The sequence below is a fragment of the Monodelphis domestica genome, chromosome 2 (assembly GCF_027887165.1).
Source record: "Monodelphis domestica isolate mMonDom1 chromosome 2, mMonDom1.pri, whole genome shotgun sequence".
NCBI classification, from domain to species: Eukaryota; Metazoa; Chordata; class Mammalia; order Didelphimorphia; family Didelphidae; genus Monodelphis; species Monodelphis domestica.
The window spans coordinates 521,786,939-521,805,386 of NC_077228.1; the positions used below are offsets into that span (position 1 = coordinate 521,786,939).

At 41.7% G+C, this 18,448-nt stretch overlaps 1 long non-coding RNA gene across 2 annotated transcripts; it reads right to left on the minus strand.

Annotated features, from left to right (window-relative positions):
* Window positions 1–504: 504 nt before the first annotated feature.
* LOC103098080 (uncharacterized) lies at window positions 505–8,197 on the minus strand. 2 transcript variants are annotated; one of them, XR_463596.3, is made up of 5 exons: window positions 7,852–8,197; window positions 6,423–6,580; window positions 5,230–5,302; window positions 3,833–3,916; window positions 505–2,543 (listed from the first exon to the last, which is right to left on the minus strand). It is a non-coding gene; the product is annotated as an uncharacterized LOC103098080 (long non-coding RNA). The 2 variants fall into 2 exon arrangements; XR_463595.3 differs by lacking the exon at window positions 5,230–5,302 and having other exon boundaries at window positions 7,852–8,192.
* Window positions 8,198–18,448: the final 10,251 nt, after the last annotated feature.

An 18,448-nucleotide genomic window follows, 5' to 3' on the forward strand; every position in this document is an offset into this window, starting at 1 on the left:
GCTGGATGCTAGGCACTATGCCAAATGCTGGGTACATAAAAACTGCAAAGAAGCAATCCCTGCCCTTGAGGAGATTACATTTTACTGCTGTCATTAGGTCATTTCAATTGTGACCCACTCTTCATGACCCTATTTGGGGTTTCTTGGGCAAATATACTGGAAGGACTTGTCATTTCCTTCTCCAGCTCTTTTTACAGATGAGAAAATGGAGGCAAACAAAGTTAAGTGATTTAACCAGGGTCACAGGCCAATAAATGTCTGAGGTCAGATTTGAACTCAGGAAGAAGTGTCTTTCTGACTCCAGGGAGGTGCTCTATCTACTATACCACCTAGCTGTCCTACATTTTGTGAGGAGCTAATAGTTCAATAACAAAGATTTACTAATACTCTATTAAATGCTCAGCACAATAGTAGATGCTAAAGATCCAAAAATAAAAGTGCTTGCCCTCCAGGATCTTATACTCTAACAAGGAAAATAACATGGACATAAATAAATCTCTATATGCTATGTTTATGTGCAATGGGTATGTAAGTAAGTACTGTCCTTGTAGGGTGTATTGGGTGCTCAGGGAGGGGTAATATCTCTGGTATGGAGGGCTTGTCGTGCCCTTCTAGGGCAGCTCTCCAGCCACTGACCCTCACCTGACACCCAGCTCTCACTTGTGGCTCCTAGTAGCTGCTAGCATGCGGCAGCGGCCACACCCCGAGCAACGGCTTCGACAGGCTGGCTAAACCTTGTGAGGGTAGCCATCAGGTCAACGTCGACCCCTGGTGAACTAGGGCTTTGCTCACCCAGCATGTGAAGACTGCTTCGGCGGAACAGGCGGAAGAAACCAACAAGAAGGTTCAACGGCTGAGATGGCGATGCAGCAAGGCACTGTGGAGTGCTATGGGCGTGATGGAGCACAAAAGACAACATGGCTATCCAATGCAGCTGAGGAAGTCTCCAGGTGTAACAACTTTTCGTGCCAATGGACCCAGGCTTCCAACGCCAAGAGAGTGGGACTGTCTCTGTGCATCGACTTTTCCACTTAAATCTTCATGCACAGGTGTCTTTGTGCACAAAAACACACAAAGACAATCGTCATTCTTGGTTCGAGAGACAACCAACTGTCCTTGTAGTTTAGGGCTAATGGGTCTGTATAATAGAGGATGGAAGACAAAAAGCCTATGCTAGTGGGATACAGTTTAAAAACAAGCCCCCTAACCCCGATCCTGAAATACTGGGCTTACATAGAGGAATGGATGAGGCACCATCCATCCAGAGATGTTCATCCAGAGATGGATGCAAGTTCAAATATGACTCTCTTTTGGGTTGCTTATTCACCTCTCCCATTAATCACTTTGGCCATTTTGAAAAGCCAGGGGAGCCTGTGGTGCTGCTATGGAATGAGTCTTTGTTTTCTTCATCACTTTGATGTCAGGGGCCTTTCCCTAAACTAAATCCTGAGTGAATCTACCATATCCATTCCAGACCAACTCTAACTCCTCCTCCAAGAAACTTAGTAGTCCACAAAAGACAACCCCAAATGGCAGGTAAGTGTATTTGCCAAAGAAAATGATGAAACAGAGATGGGGAAGTTACCTAGAATAGTGGAGACAACAAAATACACAGGAGTGAATGGGTTTGGGGGCTTAGAAGAGAAAATCTCAGCTCAACCAAGGAGATCACAATATCATCTGGGTCATGTTTTCCCACCTGCACTGTGTACACTGGTACACAACATTATAGGAATGTCCCCTAGGGAAGTGTTATAGATTCTTCCCTAGACCAAAACTGTCTGTGGTCCTTGAAAAATCAGCCAGGGGTAAGCTTAAAACCTGTAACCATAGAACATGAATGCAAACCATAGTTCTTAAAGCAACAATAAAGGTGATTCTCCTGGTGTCCCAGATAATCAATATGTGGTACCACTGAAAGTAAAATAGCATGGAGAAGGTGTGTTCTGCTCTACTCTGCCAGAGCCAGACAGTCTACATCTCCACTCAGGTTTCTAGGATATAACCTTTTGGGATGGGACTGAACTTTATCACTACTGCCATTGGTTTGAGCTGCTCCTGGCTCTACCACCCTCCCATAACTAGAGGCCAGTGAAGAGGGTCTCAGATCCATTGAAACACTTGACATCAATAAGCTTTCACAAAGAGATATTTACTTTAAAGGTATAGCAAGAATAAATGTAGAAACATCTCTTCCAGCACCTTTTCAAAGAAGGAAGGGAGGGGGACACATTTTCTTGTTTCTTCTCCTGGGCCAAACCTGGTTGCTGTAATTATACAGCACAATTACTGTGGGTATTCTTTTCCCCTATTCCACCTCAGTCTCTGGAGAAATGGCCTCAAAACTTAATTCAGTTCCTACATAGCATTCGTCCCACCAAGTTCATGTGTAGATGGCTAATGACAACCAAATGAGTCTTTCTGCTGGGCTGGTATTTTGAAGATCCCTCCTCAAGATTGCTCCTTGCTCGTTAGGGGGATGGATGAGATGCTGGCAACAAAACCTGGCTTGAATTTGGACTCTGCGATTCCACTCTCTCCATCTAGAATGAGAAAAAACAGACACAAAGGCTGAGGACCTATTTCTTAGGGAGTCATATGGCCTTTCCCTCCAGATGACAGTCCATGAAATAAAGACGGCCAAAGGTGACTTGGGTCTTCTGAAGACATTAGTCCTTCTGACTCAGTCCACCAGATTAGCTCAAATTACAGAGTATCTACACATAATCTATAGTCTATTATAGCACCACCATTCCACTTCATCAGGATTTTTCTGGAAGCAAGTTTGCCAGCCTCTCTATATGAAGCCAGTTGGGGGTCTCTGTATGTACCAGTTCCCCATTACAAAAACAAAGGCTTAGTAACAGAAGTGGGATAGGTGTGACATTATATAAAGCAATGGGCTTCAGGGACAGTATGTCCCCATCACTTCTTCCATCAGCTACTCCCATTGGTGTCTCTTTCTTGAGTCCCCCTGCCATATTGAACTACCCAGTTTTCAACTGCCAACATCATTTTCCTACAGTTCAAATCTGTCTGTCAATCCCTCCCTCAAATAAGCTGATGGCTTCCTGTCACCTCTCGAATCAAATCTAATCTATAAAGACCCTCATAATCTGTTCCCAACCACAATGGACATGATTCTCCCTTTCCCATACTCTGTAGTCCAGCCAAATCTGCTATCTCTATCTCGGTATACTCCGTTTTGTATCTTATATTTTTGTACTTGTGGTCCTACAGTATTGAAATAGAGTTGGCTCTGCTTCTTAGAATTCCATTTCCTTCAAAACTCTGCTGAAGTGACACCTGTATGAACCCTTCCCTACTTTCCTCAGCTGTTAGCACCCTCCTCCCTTGAATTAAGCTCACTTAATAAGGGACTAATTAACTGAGAATGCAAGAAAATTGATATGGCCTGGATGAGCAATGTAATTGCCTGCCCTTGGTGTGGGGAAACCCTCCATGGGTTTATAGAGCATTAGACCCCTGCCTACTGTCCATTCCATACTTGGGTGTCCCCTACTACCATCACCTGCAGTCTAGGCTAGGCTGAGGGGGTGGTGGAAGATTGTTCTGACCCCACCTGGACCCTGAGGCTTCCTTCAGCTCCCCCTTTCATGTACACTGAGTGAGTAGGAAGAATGTGCCTCTCCTGGTGGGGAGGAGATCAGCATGATGGAATGTGCTGTCTTTTGGCCAGCAAGATGAGGGTGGAGAAAGAGACAGGATGAATTTGTGCCCAGGAGGGGAGGAACAAAGCAGTCCTCAGAAAAGAAAATAAACCAGTTCTGGGCTTGTGGTAAGCAATGAGCCAGAGACTAGACATTATTACCATCTGGGAAGGAGGCAGGTGCACTTGGTTACTCATTCACACCAGTGGGCTCACTCTCTCCAGCTGGATCTTCTATTACTGATTCTAGAATGAAAACTAATCAGTTAGATCAAGTGTTCTTGGTCTCAGGTCCATGAACTTGTTGTTTGGGGGTTTTAAAAATATCATTATAATCGTATTTCAAAATAATTCTTTTTCTTTATAAACTCAGGTATTTTTTGTTATACATTTAAAAACATTATTCTGAAAAGGGGTCCACTGGCTTCCCCACGCCAAAAAAAAAAAAAGCTAATGATCCCTATGTTCTGGATAACCCTTATTAAATGACTAATCTCTGGGGGGGGGGGGGAGAGGGAGAGAGAGAGAGAGAGAATTTAGAACTCAAAATTTCAAAAAACAAATATTAATTTTTATGTGCAATTGGGAATTTTTTCTAATCTCTAGGGTTAGAAAGATTGCAGGCAGCAGGAAACAGTTTGGAGATTCTGGAGTAGGTGGTCTGAATTCAATTAAAAATAATTTATTCACCTTGTTCCTGAAATCGTCTTTTCCCCAGGAATGGTCCTGAAAATTAACCTGATTTTTCTCTTCAGGACACCTAGATTGCTATTTGGACTACAGAAAAGAAGTTGGGGAAGTTGTAGCCAGCTTCAGACATTAAGAAAGCCATCAGGGGCAGTAAGGTGGCACCATGGACTGAGAGCCAGACCTAGAGATGGGAAATCCTGGGTTCAAATCTACCCTCAGGCACTTCCTAGCTGAATATCCTGGGCAAGTCACTTAACTCCCACTGCCTAGCCCTTACTGTTCTTCTGCCTTAGAACCAATACACAGCATTTATTCTAAAATAGGGGAAAGGGAGAGAGGGAGAGGGAGAGGGAGAGAGAGAGAAAGAGAGAGAGAGAAGAGAACCATTATGTGAAATATATTTTTCTATTTAGCCTGAAAGGGCAATAGGAGGAATGGGAAGAAGTTGTATAGAGAAAGATTTAAGTTTGAAGTATAATAAATAACACTTATTATCACATATATGTGTATACACACACGCACACACATATATATAAACTCTTTACAGTATTTTGGCTCTAATGTCACAGCCCATCACTTCATACTCTCTATATAATAAATAACTCCTCTACTTGTCTGGAAACTAACCATTTAGTTCATTCCAGATATAGATGAAATATTATTAAGAATATTTTTCATATTTCTCCACAAGAGAAATATATATATATATTCAGTCTCTTAGGGTGCAAAGAAGCCAAATTAGTCTTTTCCCCTTTGCCCTCTCAAGTAATTATGGGAAACAGTATTTCCAAAATTAACCCTCTTGCCAACTTGTGACAGACTCCTCACAGAAGATTTTTATAAGGTTTCTTTATCACATAATCCCTTACCACAGTTCTGATGAGGAATAAGTTTCATATCACCTTCTCTTTCTCTGTATTCTCTGCAGACTGCTCATAGAGCCTACAAGATGAGAGACAAAATATTGCCCTTCTGCTTGACTCCATAGAGAGAACTCCCAAGTCAGAATTCTCAACTGAAACTAAACTGCCAGCCTGAACAGCTTTTTCAACATTCTATTTAGCTTTTAAAGCTACAATTGCTGTGGCTTCTCTTAGATAAGAATTTGAATACATGCACACACACACACACACACACACACATATATATAATATATATATGACATATATATTATATATATATATATCCCAAGGTTAGTAGCAGAGCCAGAATTTAAACCCAGGTTCTCTGACTTTAGCACCATGGCACTGGCATTGGGTCATGCTCTGAGTCCTGTGAATTCTGCTCACTTCTGCAATCAAACTGGATTACTGAGAGGGACAAAAAGAACAAAAACGCCCAGTGCCAGCCACTCAAAATAAATATCTGGAGTCAGAAAATGAGAGTAAAGAAAAGCAGTTGTTCATTTCTTTACCTTGGGAGAATGGCAGATGCCCTAATGGCAAATGCAACTCCTGGGTGCAAAAACAGACATTTTATAGGTTCCCAGATTCCCTCCCGCCCCCTCCTGGGATCAGAATTTACAATGTAATCATGGGTAGCCTGACTTAGTACAGAGAAAGTGTTACTTCAACATTTTAAGAGATAAGGAAGCTACAGAGTTGCTTGTTGCCTTTGAATCAGGGGCTTTTGTAGTCTATCAGTTTCTTTCTTAAGCTTGTCCTGAGAGTCTTTAGATAAACAGCCACAAAAGGTCTTTGAAATCTAAAACAAAGTAGCCTTCCACAGCCAAGAGTTTTACTTTTAGAAACACACACACACTTTATTTCTTATTCCCTTGCTTTCGAGCTGAGTTGTAAAGGAAACCCAGCAGATACCAGACTTTTTCTTATAAAATGTGGGAGACAAAGAAAAACTATCTACCCTGATACTGACTGTTTTCCAAATCCCTGCCAAAGAGGGATGGAAAGCCCTCCACCAAGGCCGGCCATCCATCTCCCTAGAGGCAGCACCAGAGGTCAGCTCAACTGTCCAGGGCTGCTTCCATTATGGGATTATAGAACATCGGAGGAGCCCCTGGAGACTGTCTGGTCATTTTGCAGGTGATGAAATTGAGACTCACAGATGTTCATCTTGTCTTCTAGTACTCAGGATGGATGTAAATAAACAGATCACCATGACGATAATGGCAGCTTCCATGTCAACATCTGCTTCAGAAAATAGACAGTGTCCTCTAAACTTAGCCAAGCGTATACCTTGATAATTACTGTGGGATGTGACCTGTGGGAAAGATGTAATTGTTGAGATTCATTTTCCTTGTGTATTAAATAGGAATCAAAATACTGGTTTAACAGGTACCCCAATGGGCCCATTTCATCTCTGAGTTAAATATTGGGAGCAGTTTCCCTAAGTTACATATCTTTGGTTCCTTTTGTTCCCATCTCGAATTTCCTTTTTGGACCTTAGTATCCAGATCAAATCTAGATCTTCACTGATAGAGAGGTACAGCAGCTAGGTGGCACAGGAGGTAGAGTGCCAGGACTGGAATCAGGAAGGTCTGGGCAAGTCACTTCACCTCTGCCTGCCTCAGTCTCCTTATCTGTAAAATGAGCATAATAATAGCACCCTACCTCCCAGAGTTGTTGTGAAGGTCAAATGAGATAATAATTATAAAGGGCGTAGCATAGGGCCTGACACATGGTAAGTACTATATAAATGTTAGCTATTATTATTCTTTTAACTCTTACCTTCAATCTTAGAATCAATATTGTGTATTGGTTCCTAGGCAGAACAGTGGTAAGGGCTAGGCAATGGAGTTTAAGTGACTTGCAAAGGGTCATCAAGCTAGGAAATTTCTGAGGCTAGATTTGAACCCAGGACCTCCCATCTCTAGGCTTGGTTCTCAATCTGCTAAGTCACCTAGCTCTGCCCTGTTACTATTATTATTAAATGAGATAGAAAGTACAGAGTACAATACCTGGTACACAGTAAGCCCTATATAAATGTTAGCTATTACTAAGTGATTTGCTCAGCATCAAACAGCTAATAAGTATCTGAGGTAGGATTTGAACCCAGGTTTTCTTGAACCCAAATCCAGCAACTTTTCTACTCTGTAACATTGCCTCTCTAGATGCTGGTGCCATCCAGAAAACCCATCTTCTTCTGTCAAGGAAACTGAATTATATAGACCCAATATTTCCTGCTGCCATGTGGTTGAAGAGCTATGCCACTGCCTCTCACTTGCCCATCTTCAGTATGCTGGAAGCAGGACTGAGTCAGACCAAGGGTCATTGTTTGGCTGAGGATTCTGTCTAAAATGGCAAAGGAGAATATGGAAATAGGTCTTGATCAATGACACAAGTAAAACCTATTGGAATTGCAAGTCAGCAATGGGGGAGGAGGAGGGGTGGGAAAGAACATGAATCATGTAACCATGGAAAAATAGTCTAAATTAAATAAAAATTTTCAATTAAAAAAATAATAAAATAAAATGGCAAAGGGGAAGAACCCAAGGTCAAAAGTAACTTTAAGTCCCTTCCACTGACATTCACCTTGAATAAATCCAGAGAGATCAACCTCTTGGAGAGAAAAAAACTGACCATTTGTCTCCAGAAGCGAGTGGAGGAGCAGCAGAGGAGCTGATCCAGTCTAAATCAGGAAATGGAAGACCCAAACCCTGGTTTGTGCTTTCTGCTGCTTCCCAGAGTTGTTTGGATATTTCAAGTCTCATCCAGTGCTTGACAGAGTGGAAGGCCAGAGGGGTACAGTTGTGGGAAAAGCTCAAATTGGAGTCCCAAAAGCCTCCATCCAGTGGGGCCAAAGTAGATTCTGGGGAGCATCCGAACAGCACAGTGACCTTTGCTCACTTGAGAGCTCCTGGAGTTGTTTTTCAAGCCTGACTCACTCAGACATTGTTGATGAGCATCAGCTGGAGCTGACATTAAGGCAATCTGTCTAGGAAAAATCTGGAGCAAAGGATGGGTTTTATGACAAGATTCAGGAAGCATTACCAGGAAGCTGGAGCCAAAGTCATACATGGAAAGATCCCCTGTGGGGGAGCCAGGTGTGGTGTCCCTGAACACATACTTAAAGGTCTCTGTGGTCCATGACTGCCATTAAGCAAGAACTCTGCCCCACTCAAGCCAGTTAAAATCCATTTCCTAGCCCTTTCTGCTCTTCTGCCTTGGAACCAATACACAACATTGATTCTAACATGGAAAGAAAAGGTTTAGAAAAAGAAAAAAAGAACTTCAACCTAAATGTAGCCCTGTGCTCCAACTTCTGGAAACTTTTGGCCAATAGCCAGTCTTGATCACCAACCTGCAGGAGATCACTATGGATCTGGTAATAGTACTAGAGGTGTGACATGGAGAGTCTCTAGGCTGGTTTGCAAGTCTGTGTGGGCAGCTTATCCTTCTTCTAGATAATAGTAAGTTGTCAGGACAGGTCTAAATGTTGGGAATGGAAGGAAAAGTCAATGGTAGAATCAGTACTTGATGAGGGGAGCAGAGAAAGGTCTTTGTGAGAGTGTATATAGAATTGTCACAAATGAGGTAGACCAGCAATGCTGATGGTCTATAACAATAATGTAGAACCCTTTAGAGACTACATGCCATGCATGGCCCACCCCACCCCCAAAATGGAGGGGGAAAGCACTCCCATTGGGCTGCTGGACAGAGCGGTGGGTGAAGTAAAAAAATATCATCATGCATCGTGGAGAGTGGGAGGGAAGAAGCTCCATCCAAGCACCTCTGCCTTTCTAGTAATGAACTGGGCATAGTGATGGCATGTGTGCCCACAGAGAGTGCTCTATGTGCCATCTTTGGCACATGTGCCATAGATATGCCATCACTGGTCTATAATCTATGGATAATCTTCTTCAGTTAATCAACCAAGAACCAATAAGCATTTATTATGTATTTAAAATAAATATAATATAGAAGAGAAAAACAGAGAGAGAGAGGGAGGGAGAGAGAAAACAATCACTCAAATCAATCACCATTTATCAAATGCTTTCCACATGCAAGGTGCTACACTAAGCACTGATTACACAAAGAAAGATGAAATGAGTCCTTTGCCTTCAAAAAGCAGAAGTTTTAATGGACAACACCACAAGTAAATAACTAGGTATATGCAAGATCTATGCATGGTAGGCAAAAGGTGATCTGAGAAAGGATGGCATTAGCATGCCAAAAGACTACTAGGAAAGGCCTCATGCTGAAGGTGAGACTTGAACTGAGTATCAAAGGAAGTCAGAGAAACCAAGCCCCTGTAATTTTCAAGACTGCTCTCAACACTGGTAGTATAGCAGATAAAGTATCAGTTTGAAGCCAGCGGACCTCTTTGGTGGCTCATAGTATGTCCCGCCAAGGTCCCTTGCAGCTCTCAATTTATGATGCTATAATAGTGAAATAATGAAAACCAACCCTTCCTGTAGAGTTGGTATTTTTCTCTCTTTTTTTTTAATTATGCTATAACAGAACTTTGGCATAAACTCAGATCCCCTAAGATCGAGACATCCACACAGTAAGCCAAGCCACGATGTTACCTCCCAAAAGCCAGTACCTGGTGTCATCTATATGGATGCCTCCATCTTAGCTAGCCAGATCACCTAAAATGGCAGCATTCACATGAGTGAACTCAGGAACCTGCTTTGGGGGAAGGAAATCTTACACTGTTACCTGGATGACTTTATTCTAGGTGATCTGAGTTTGCACCAAAGCTCCTACAACATTTTCTCTCTTTTCTAAAAAAACAAACAAAAAATCAAACCTCTTTATCTTCTGTCTTAGAACTTGGTTCCAAGGTAGCAGAGTGGTAAGGGCTAGGCAATTGAGAGTAAGTGACTTTTCCGGGGTCACATAGCAGATTTGAACTCAGGACTTACCATCTCTAGGCCTGGCTCTTTATCCACTGAGCCATCTAGCTATTCCACACACACACACCCTCCCCCCCCCAATATTTTTAAAATATAGAATATTTTTCCATGGTTGCATGATTCATGTTGTCTCCCTCTCTTCTTCCCTCCCCACTCCCAGAATTGACAAACAATTCCACTGGGTTATACATGGATTATTGTTCAAAATCTATTTCCATGTTATTCATATATGTAATAGAGTGAACTTTTAACATTAAAACCCCAATCATATCCCCATCAAACCATGTGATCAAGCAGTTGTTTTTCTTCTGTGTTTCCGCTCCCACAGTTCTTTCTCTGACTGTAGATAGTATCTTTCTCATAACTTCCTCAGGATTGTCCTGGATCATTGCATTGCTGCTAGTAGAGAAGTCCATTACATTCGATTGAAATACAATATTTTCTTAAAATATTAATACTCAAATGTTACTGACTCCAGGTTTGGCACTCAATCCACTGTGCCACCTAGATATCCTAAAAAATGAAGAATTCCCTGGAACATTCTACTGCTGTTGTTCAGGCAAGTCCAACACTTCGTGGCCCCATTTGGGATTTTCTTGGCAAAGATACTAGAATGGCTTGCTATTTCCTTCCCCAAATCATTTTAAAGATGAAAAAAACTGAGGAAAACAGGGTTAAGTGACTTCCTCAGGACCACATAGTAAATGTCTGAGTCCTGATTTAAACTTAGAAGGATGAGTCTTCTTGATTCCAAGCCCAGCAATCTATCCACTGCACCACCTAGCTGCCCTTCAGTAATACCACCTCCCACCAAAAAAACAAACTAAACCAATAATTCTCCTTTGTAATAAAGCAGAATGAAGCAAAACAAACCAACATTTTGCATATATCTGACAAGGTAGACCTACTTATGTACCTATAGTCCACCACATCTTTGCCAAGAAAAGGGAGGCCACAAAGCCACTGAAATCAAGATTGGTCTTTATACTGATCAGAAACTTGTATCGATTTTTTTTTTTACTCACCTTGCTCTCCTCCGCTTCAGTTTCCATAAATATTTCCATTTTTTTCACAATTCTTCATTGCCATCATTTCTTATGAAATAGTATTCTTGCGGGCAGCTGGGTGGCTCAGTGGATTGAGAGCCAGTCCTAGAGACAGGCGGTCCTAGGTTCAAATCTGGCCTCAGACACTTCCCAGCTGTGTGACCCTGGGCAAGTCACTTGACCCCCATTGCCTAGCCCTTACCAAGATTGAGAGGCCTGGCTCTCAATCCACTGAGCCACCCAGCTGCCCCCGGAAGGTAAGGGGTTTTTTTTTTTAAATGAAATAGTATTCTTTTACAACTATATTCCACATTTCATTCAACCATTCCCCAAATAATGGACTCCCCTGCACTCAGAGTTCTTTGCCACCATCTGAAATGTTGCTATTTTTTCCCCTTTATGTTTGACCTTCTTGGGATAAATTCCCACCAGTGGCATGTCTAGATCAATGTAGTTTCGTGACTCTCCGAGGATAGTTGCAAATGGTTTTCCACAATAGTTAAACACATCCTCAGCTCTCCTATCACTGTATTAGTGTCTATCTTCTCATATTCCCTTCTTTCATTTTTGCCTTTTCTCATCTTGACCAGTCTGATGGGTATGAAGCTTAATCTCAATTGTTTTCATTTGATTTCTTTTATTCAGATTAATTGCAGGGAAGGCAAAGAGTCATCTAGATGGCTCAGTGGATAAAAAGCATGAACTAGAGGTGGGAGGTCCTGGGTTCAAATCTATATGTGACCCTGGGCAAGTCACTTAACCCCAAATGCCTAGCCTTTACTACTCTTCTGCCTTGAAATTAGATTTTAAGATGCAAGGGAAGGGTTGTTTTGTTTTTGTTTGTTTGAAGATTAACTAGAGAAATATATATGTGTGTATATATATATATTTTTTTTTTTTAAACCCTTATCTTTTGTCTTGGAGTCAATACTGTGGCTCCAAGGCAGAAGAGTGGTAAGGGCTAGGCAATGGGGGTCAAGTGACTTGCCCAGGGTCACACAGCTGGGAAGTGGCTGAAGCCAGATTTGAACCTAGGACCTCCCGTCTCTAGGACTGGTTCTCAATACACTGTGCTACCCAGCTGCCCCCAGAAATATATTTTTTTAAACCCTCACCTTCCATCTTGGAGTCAATACTATGTATTGGCTCCAAGGCAGAAGAGTGGTAAGGGCTAGGCAATGGGGGTCAAGTGACTTACCCAGGGTCACATAGCTGGGAAGTGTCTGAGGCTAGATTTGAACCTAGGACCTCCCGTCTCTAGGCCTGGCTCTCAATCCACTGAGCCACCCACCTGCCCCAAGAAATCTTTTTTTTTTTTAATCTTTCATGTGATGGTACCTCTAAGACAAAATGTAAAGCTCTCAGCATAGCATTTAAAATCTACCATTAGGGCAATTTGGAACTATGCCCCAAAGACTTTAAAACTGTGCACTCTTTGATCTGGCAATATCACTACTGGTTCTGTATCCCAAAGAGATTTAAAAAAAAGGGGGGGGAGAATCTACTTGCACAAAAATATTTGTAGCACCTCTTTTTGTGGTGGGAAATAATTGGAAATTGAGAGGATGCCCATCAATTGGGAAATGGCTAACCAAATTGTGATACATGTTGATGATGGAATACTATTTGCTCTAAGGAATGATAAGCAGGATGATTTCAAGAAAAGTTAGAAAGATCTTCAAGAACTGATGCGAGCAAAATAAGCAGAACCAGGAGAACATTGTACACAATGACAGCAATATTGTATATGATGATTAGCTGTGAAAACTTGACCACTCTCCACTATGGGACACTCCTGAAGGATTTATGACAGGGAATGCACTTTAACTCCAGAGTGGAGTTGGAGTCACCTTTCACATCAGTGTACTTGGGGGTTTATTTGGGGGGGGTTGATTATGTATGACTTTTCTCTTAGGCCACTATGGAAGGGTGTTTTGCATGACAATAAAAATTTTAAAATTAAAATCTGATTTCTATTCACCATCACTTCCCTTGAAAATTGTCTCTTATCTTTTGGGAAATGGCTTATGATCTCATCTATTTATATCAATTCATTATATATCTTGGATATCAGACCTTTACCTGAAATATCTGATATGGAGATTTTTTTCCCCCTCCAATTTGTAACATCTCTTAACTTTCATCTTTCTGATTTTAGGCAAGAGTCATCTGGAATCATCTGGATATTGTAGGGTTAGTCCATAGTGTAAATTAAAATGCCATTTACAATGTCTCTTGAATCCATTCCCTTTTCTGCACTAAACCCATCTTTTATGTGGCTACCAAATTAATATGGTTAAGTAAGACACAGGTAGAGCAGTCAGTATTCTGCTCAAAAAACCTTCAATGGCTCTCTGGTGCCTCTGGACAAAATGCAAAGCCCTCTGCATAGCATTTAAAGTCTTCCATAATCTGGTTTTCATCCACCATTCCAGACATTTATTATAACTCCCCCACCCACTTCATGCTGTTTACACTTCAGATAATTTGATCAGCTTGGCTTTCCTTGAACTCAGAATTCCATCGCATATTTCCATGACTTTGCCAAGACAATTTGCCATGCCTGGAATGCACAACTTGCTCATGTCCACCTTTTAGGACCACAAGCTTCTTTTAAGTCTTATGTCAGATATCACCTGCTATGGGAAACCTTTTGTGATTCCTTTATCTGCTAATCTTTCACTCATGCCAAAATTATATTGTATTTACTTTGTATATATTTTTAAGAAATGGCCAGAGAGTAAGGAGAGAAGTAAAGAATGGACTAAGTGGGCAGTAGATAGAGCACTGGACTTGGCATCAGAAAGATGTGAGTTCAAATCCTGCCCCAGACACTTACTAGCTTTGTGCTCCTGGGAAAGTCCTCAGTCTGCCTCAGTTTCCTCATTTGTTAAATGAGGCAACTGCCTCCTTGAGTTGTTCTAATGATCAAATGAGATCATATATAAAAAATGCTTAGCATAGTGCCTGCTTCACAGTAAGTGCTTTCCTTCCTTCTATCCCAAAGTAGAATGAACTGCTTTGGGAGCTGGTGGAGTTCTGGTAGAATCTGGAAGACCACTTATTAGAAATGTGGTAGGGAAGATTCTTTTTCAGGTAGGGATGTCCTGGATGTCCTTTGAGGTCCCTTCCACCTCTGAAAGTCTAGAATTCTCTGACCTCACCAGAGTGGTCAGAAATTCATCCATTCCCCCACCATGAGTTCAGCCTTAATCAAATCCATAAATCCCTTGAAAAATTGGTCCATAAAATCAGCCTCATTCCAAGCTAATCTCTGACTTGAGGGCCTTAGAATAGTCCACAATGGAGCTCTGCCCTTGTCTGTGGGCCGAGATCTGTCTGTTGGCAATTTGCTGATCCTTGGAAGAGTGGTCTGATTTCAGGAATAAAATTCTCAGAGCCTTCCTGTATCCTTTGAGGACTTGCTGTTATCAATGGTTTTGTCCACTAAATGTCAGGCAACTTGGGTTTTGCCAGCCACAAAATGGTGGGTGTAAAGTCTAAGATACAATATGACCTGAGCTAGGCATAGATAGCATCCTTGATCAGCTGGCCAGAGCCAAAGAGCCAAAGACTGAGAAAAGTCTTAACTGCAGGCAGAGCCAAGATCTTTTCTGTTTGAGAATAATGGAGTCCACGGGCATAGGGAATGGACCTCTGATTTCATAAGTTAGGGGATTTGTAGTTGAGATGCTTCTTCTACCAAGATACCTATTCTATAATGAAAAATCTTAGAGAATTGCTTAGAGCAATTCTTGTCCAAATTGATATAGCCAATATAGGTTAGTCAGGATTTGAACCCATTTTTTTTGGTTTCAAGAGCTTCAATTAAAGGCAAGCTCATTATCATTTCCTCTAAATTGGATCCCCCTTGTGATTCCACTATATTTCATGGAAGACTCATCTTCATAAGTTCAAATTTGGCCTTAGACACTAACTAGCTGAAGAAGGAAATGGCAAACCATCCCAGGATCTTTGCTGATTAAACCCCAAATAAGGTCACAGAGAGTCAAGCATGACTAAAATGGCCAAACAACATGTCAATGGAGCCAACATTCATTTAAACTCCTGTATCCATACCCTTATGACTCTCTATTACCTCTGAGTCAAAAATCGATTCATCCATTTGGTATTTCAAGCCTTTCACAACCTGACCCTTACCTATTTTTGGTCCACCATAGGCATTCTAAGTTTCCACCTGCCCTTCACATGTTTATAGACTTAGAACTGAAAGAACTCTTAGAGGTTATCCAACCCAAACTCCTTCTTTTACAGTGGAGGGAAACTGAGGATGCAGAAAAGTGACCAGCCCAAATAGACAAGGGGAGAGTTAATCCTGACTTCACAGGAGAGAGGTTTGGGTTCTAATTGGGAAGAAGTATAAGAGCTCAGATTAGAACCCAGACCTCTCTCCTGTGAAGATAGGATTAACTCTCCCCTTGTCTATTTTTAGCTAATCCGACCAAGAACTCAAATTACTTCTACTTACCATTAAGTATGAGAGTTCACAAGTCACTTACTAGAATAAGCTCACACCTCCAAAGGCCACTGCCCACCCCTACCCCCCATCCTCCTTGGGCAGTGCTAGGCAAATTGAAAGACTGCAATTGGTTTCTCTGAAGAGGAGAGACAGGCAGTGACATGGAAAAGGGGGTATAAAAAGAGCCCAACATGGTCTGGGACACCATTCCTTTCCTGGCGTTTGGAGTGAGTGCCTGAGATTCCTTTCCTGGCATTTGGAGGAGATGCTTTCCCTGGATCCTGCATTGGCTTGCTGGGTGAGTGGCTTAGATGCCTGCCTTGGCTTTGGAGGAGGCTGTGTTAGTGAAACTCTGGCTGAAGACACCACCAGGACTTCTGACTAAGGATTACTGGGAAATCCACATGGAGACAAGGACTTGGGGAAGCCCCTGCTGGGGGCTGAACTGGACTTCACCAGAGAAGGGCTGGTAGGCTTGTTAGGAACCTGTATCTTTATCTACAATTTACCCTTTCATTCTTTCCACCTCTTTGTCAATAAAATCTCCTAAAAATCACTTTGACTTAAGCTATAATATTTTAAAATCAGTGACCACAATATCACTTTGTAACTCATATTTAGTATAAAACCTAACACTCCTTCATTTGTATTGTTTCTCACACACAGTGTTTCATCTCCTGCCTTCATGCCTTTGCATAGTTTGTCCCCAATGACAGAATGTACTCCTTCCTCACCTCTTTCAGAATTTCTGTTCGGTTATTTCAGTGGTGTGTGACTCTTCATGATCCCATTTGGAATTTTCTTGGCCAAGATACTAGAGTGGTTTTCCATTTCCCTCTCCAATTTATTTTATAGATGAAGAAACGGAGGCAAAGAAGGTCAAATGACTTGCCCAGGATCACACTGTTAGGAAATGTTTGAGGCCAGATTTGAACCCAAGTTCTCCCAACTCCAGACCTATATCCCTAACCACTGTGCTACCTTGTTGCCCCAAAATGCTAAAGTTCAGTTAGTGGATAGTTAAAATGAAGATGTAAGTTTATCCCCATATTCAAGTCCATCACCCCCTGAAATCTATCCATAGACATGGACCCCAGAATATTTCCTATCCTAGATAAAAAAAATCTGTCCCCTCAGTCCTCCATCTAAACAACCTCATCCTTAATCCTAATACACACACACACATACACATACACACACACACACACACACACACACCCCACAATAGTGACCAGGACAGAGTTCTGCTGATAGTGAGTAAGAATTGTAAACCTTAAAATTCCTTAGACTTATAAATGTTGGAAATTTCACCATTGGGAAATTTCATACTTGGAAAATTTCTTACTGATAGTCTATTGGAATGTGAACCCCATTGGCATGGGAGGTTCCTCCTCCTCCCTTCTTAAGATTACTTTAGGACAGAAACCTTTTGCTGAACAATGGAAAGGACTTTGACCTATGCTTAAGCATAGAACAGGAATTTCTTTGAGTCATGATTGATTTTAGAATTGATACAATGGAGATACTTGGAATCAATCTCCACCCTACTCAGTCCTAACAGGATTGAGGAAGGGCTGCAGCATAGATCAAAATTTAATTATTCCAATCTCTACCCTACTCAGGTTAACAGGATTTAGGAAGGGCTATAGCAAATGATCAAAGATTTAATTATTTGAAAATATGACCTTCAACAGACATGTGCAAAGCCAGAGACCTCTGGGAGGTCCTGGGTTAAGCTAGAGCCTCCATTGGCACAGGGAAATTGATGGACAGTGATTGGTAGATGTGAGAACTGAGGGGAGGGAACTTGGATGGTTTCCTTAAAGATAGAGGGGTCTGAAGACTCAGGGTGGTGGTTGAGGAGTTGGTCTGAGTGGTTGGAGTGTGCTCTGAGAAGCTTGCTCTGAAGGAAGCTGAAGGTGGGGGCCTTTGAGACTGTTTCTCCATTTTGGTCACGTGAGTAATAGGGACTGATCTCTTTTCTTTGCCTCAGCTATCTAAGGGCTTGGGCCTTTTGGCCCAGCCTAAACAGAGGGGGTATTTAAGCCCTATTCCCTTCTCTCCCCTTTCTCTCTCTGTCTATCTCTCTTTCTATCTCTAATTCCTTTCTTCCTCCTGTTTGTAATTAAACTATATAAAAGGCTGACGGCTGATTTGAGTTTTCATTTAGGAATTACATAGCTGAATTCCTTAGCAACCTTAAATTAATATATATATATCAGTCTTTTTAAAGTGATTTCCTTGTCACAGAATGAAGGGGAGAGAAGACTCAGTACACCAAGGTGCTAAGCTGCATCCTTCCAAACTATATAGTCCACACCAATCAATGAAAAGAAGGGAGAAATATATTTGTATATGTATATGTGTGTGTGTATAATTTGCTAAGAATCTAGTATAGGGGCAAAACCAAGATGGCAGAGTAGAAGCAGGGAAAACTTGAACCACTATGAGAATATCCTCACCAATCAAATTTAAAATAGCATCTCAAAATGAATACTAGAGTGAAAGAACCAACAAGGAGATGGAGTGAAGCAACTTTCATGCAGAGAATAACTTGAAAGGTAGACAGAGAGGGTCTGGTTCACTGGGATGAGAGAGGAACACAACTGGCAGGAGGATATACCTAGGAGTACCAGTGCATGCCAACAGCAAGCCCCTCCCATCCTACCCCACATCCACTGTTCCCAGGTTCTGGACCTGGGCTCAAGCCAATTTCCAAACCTTGAGTCCTTTCCTATGCCAAC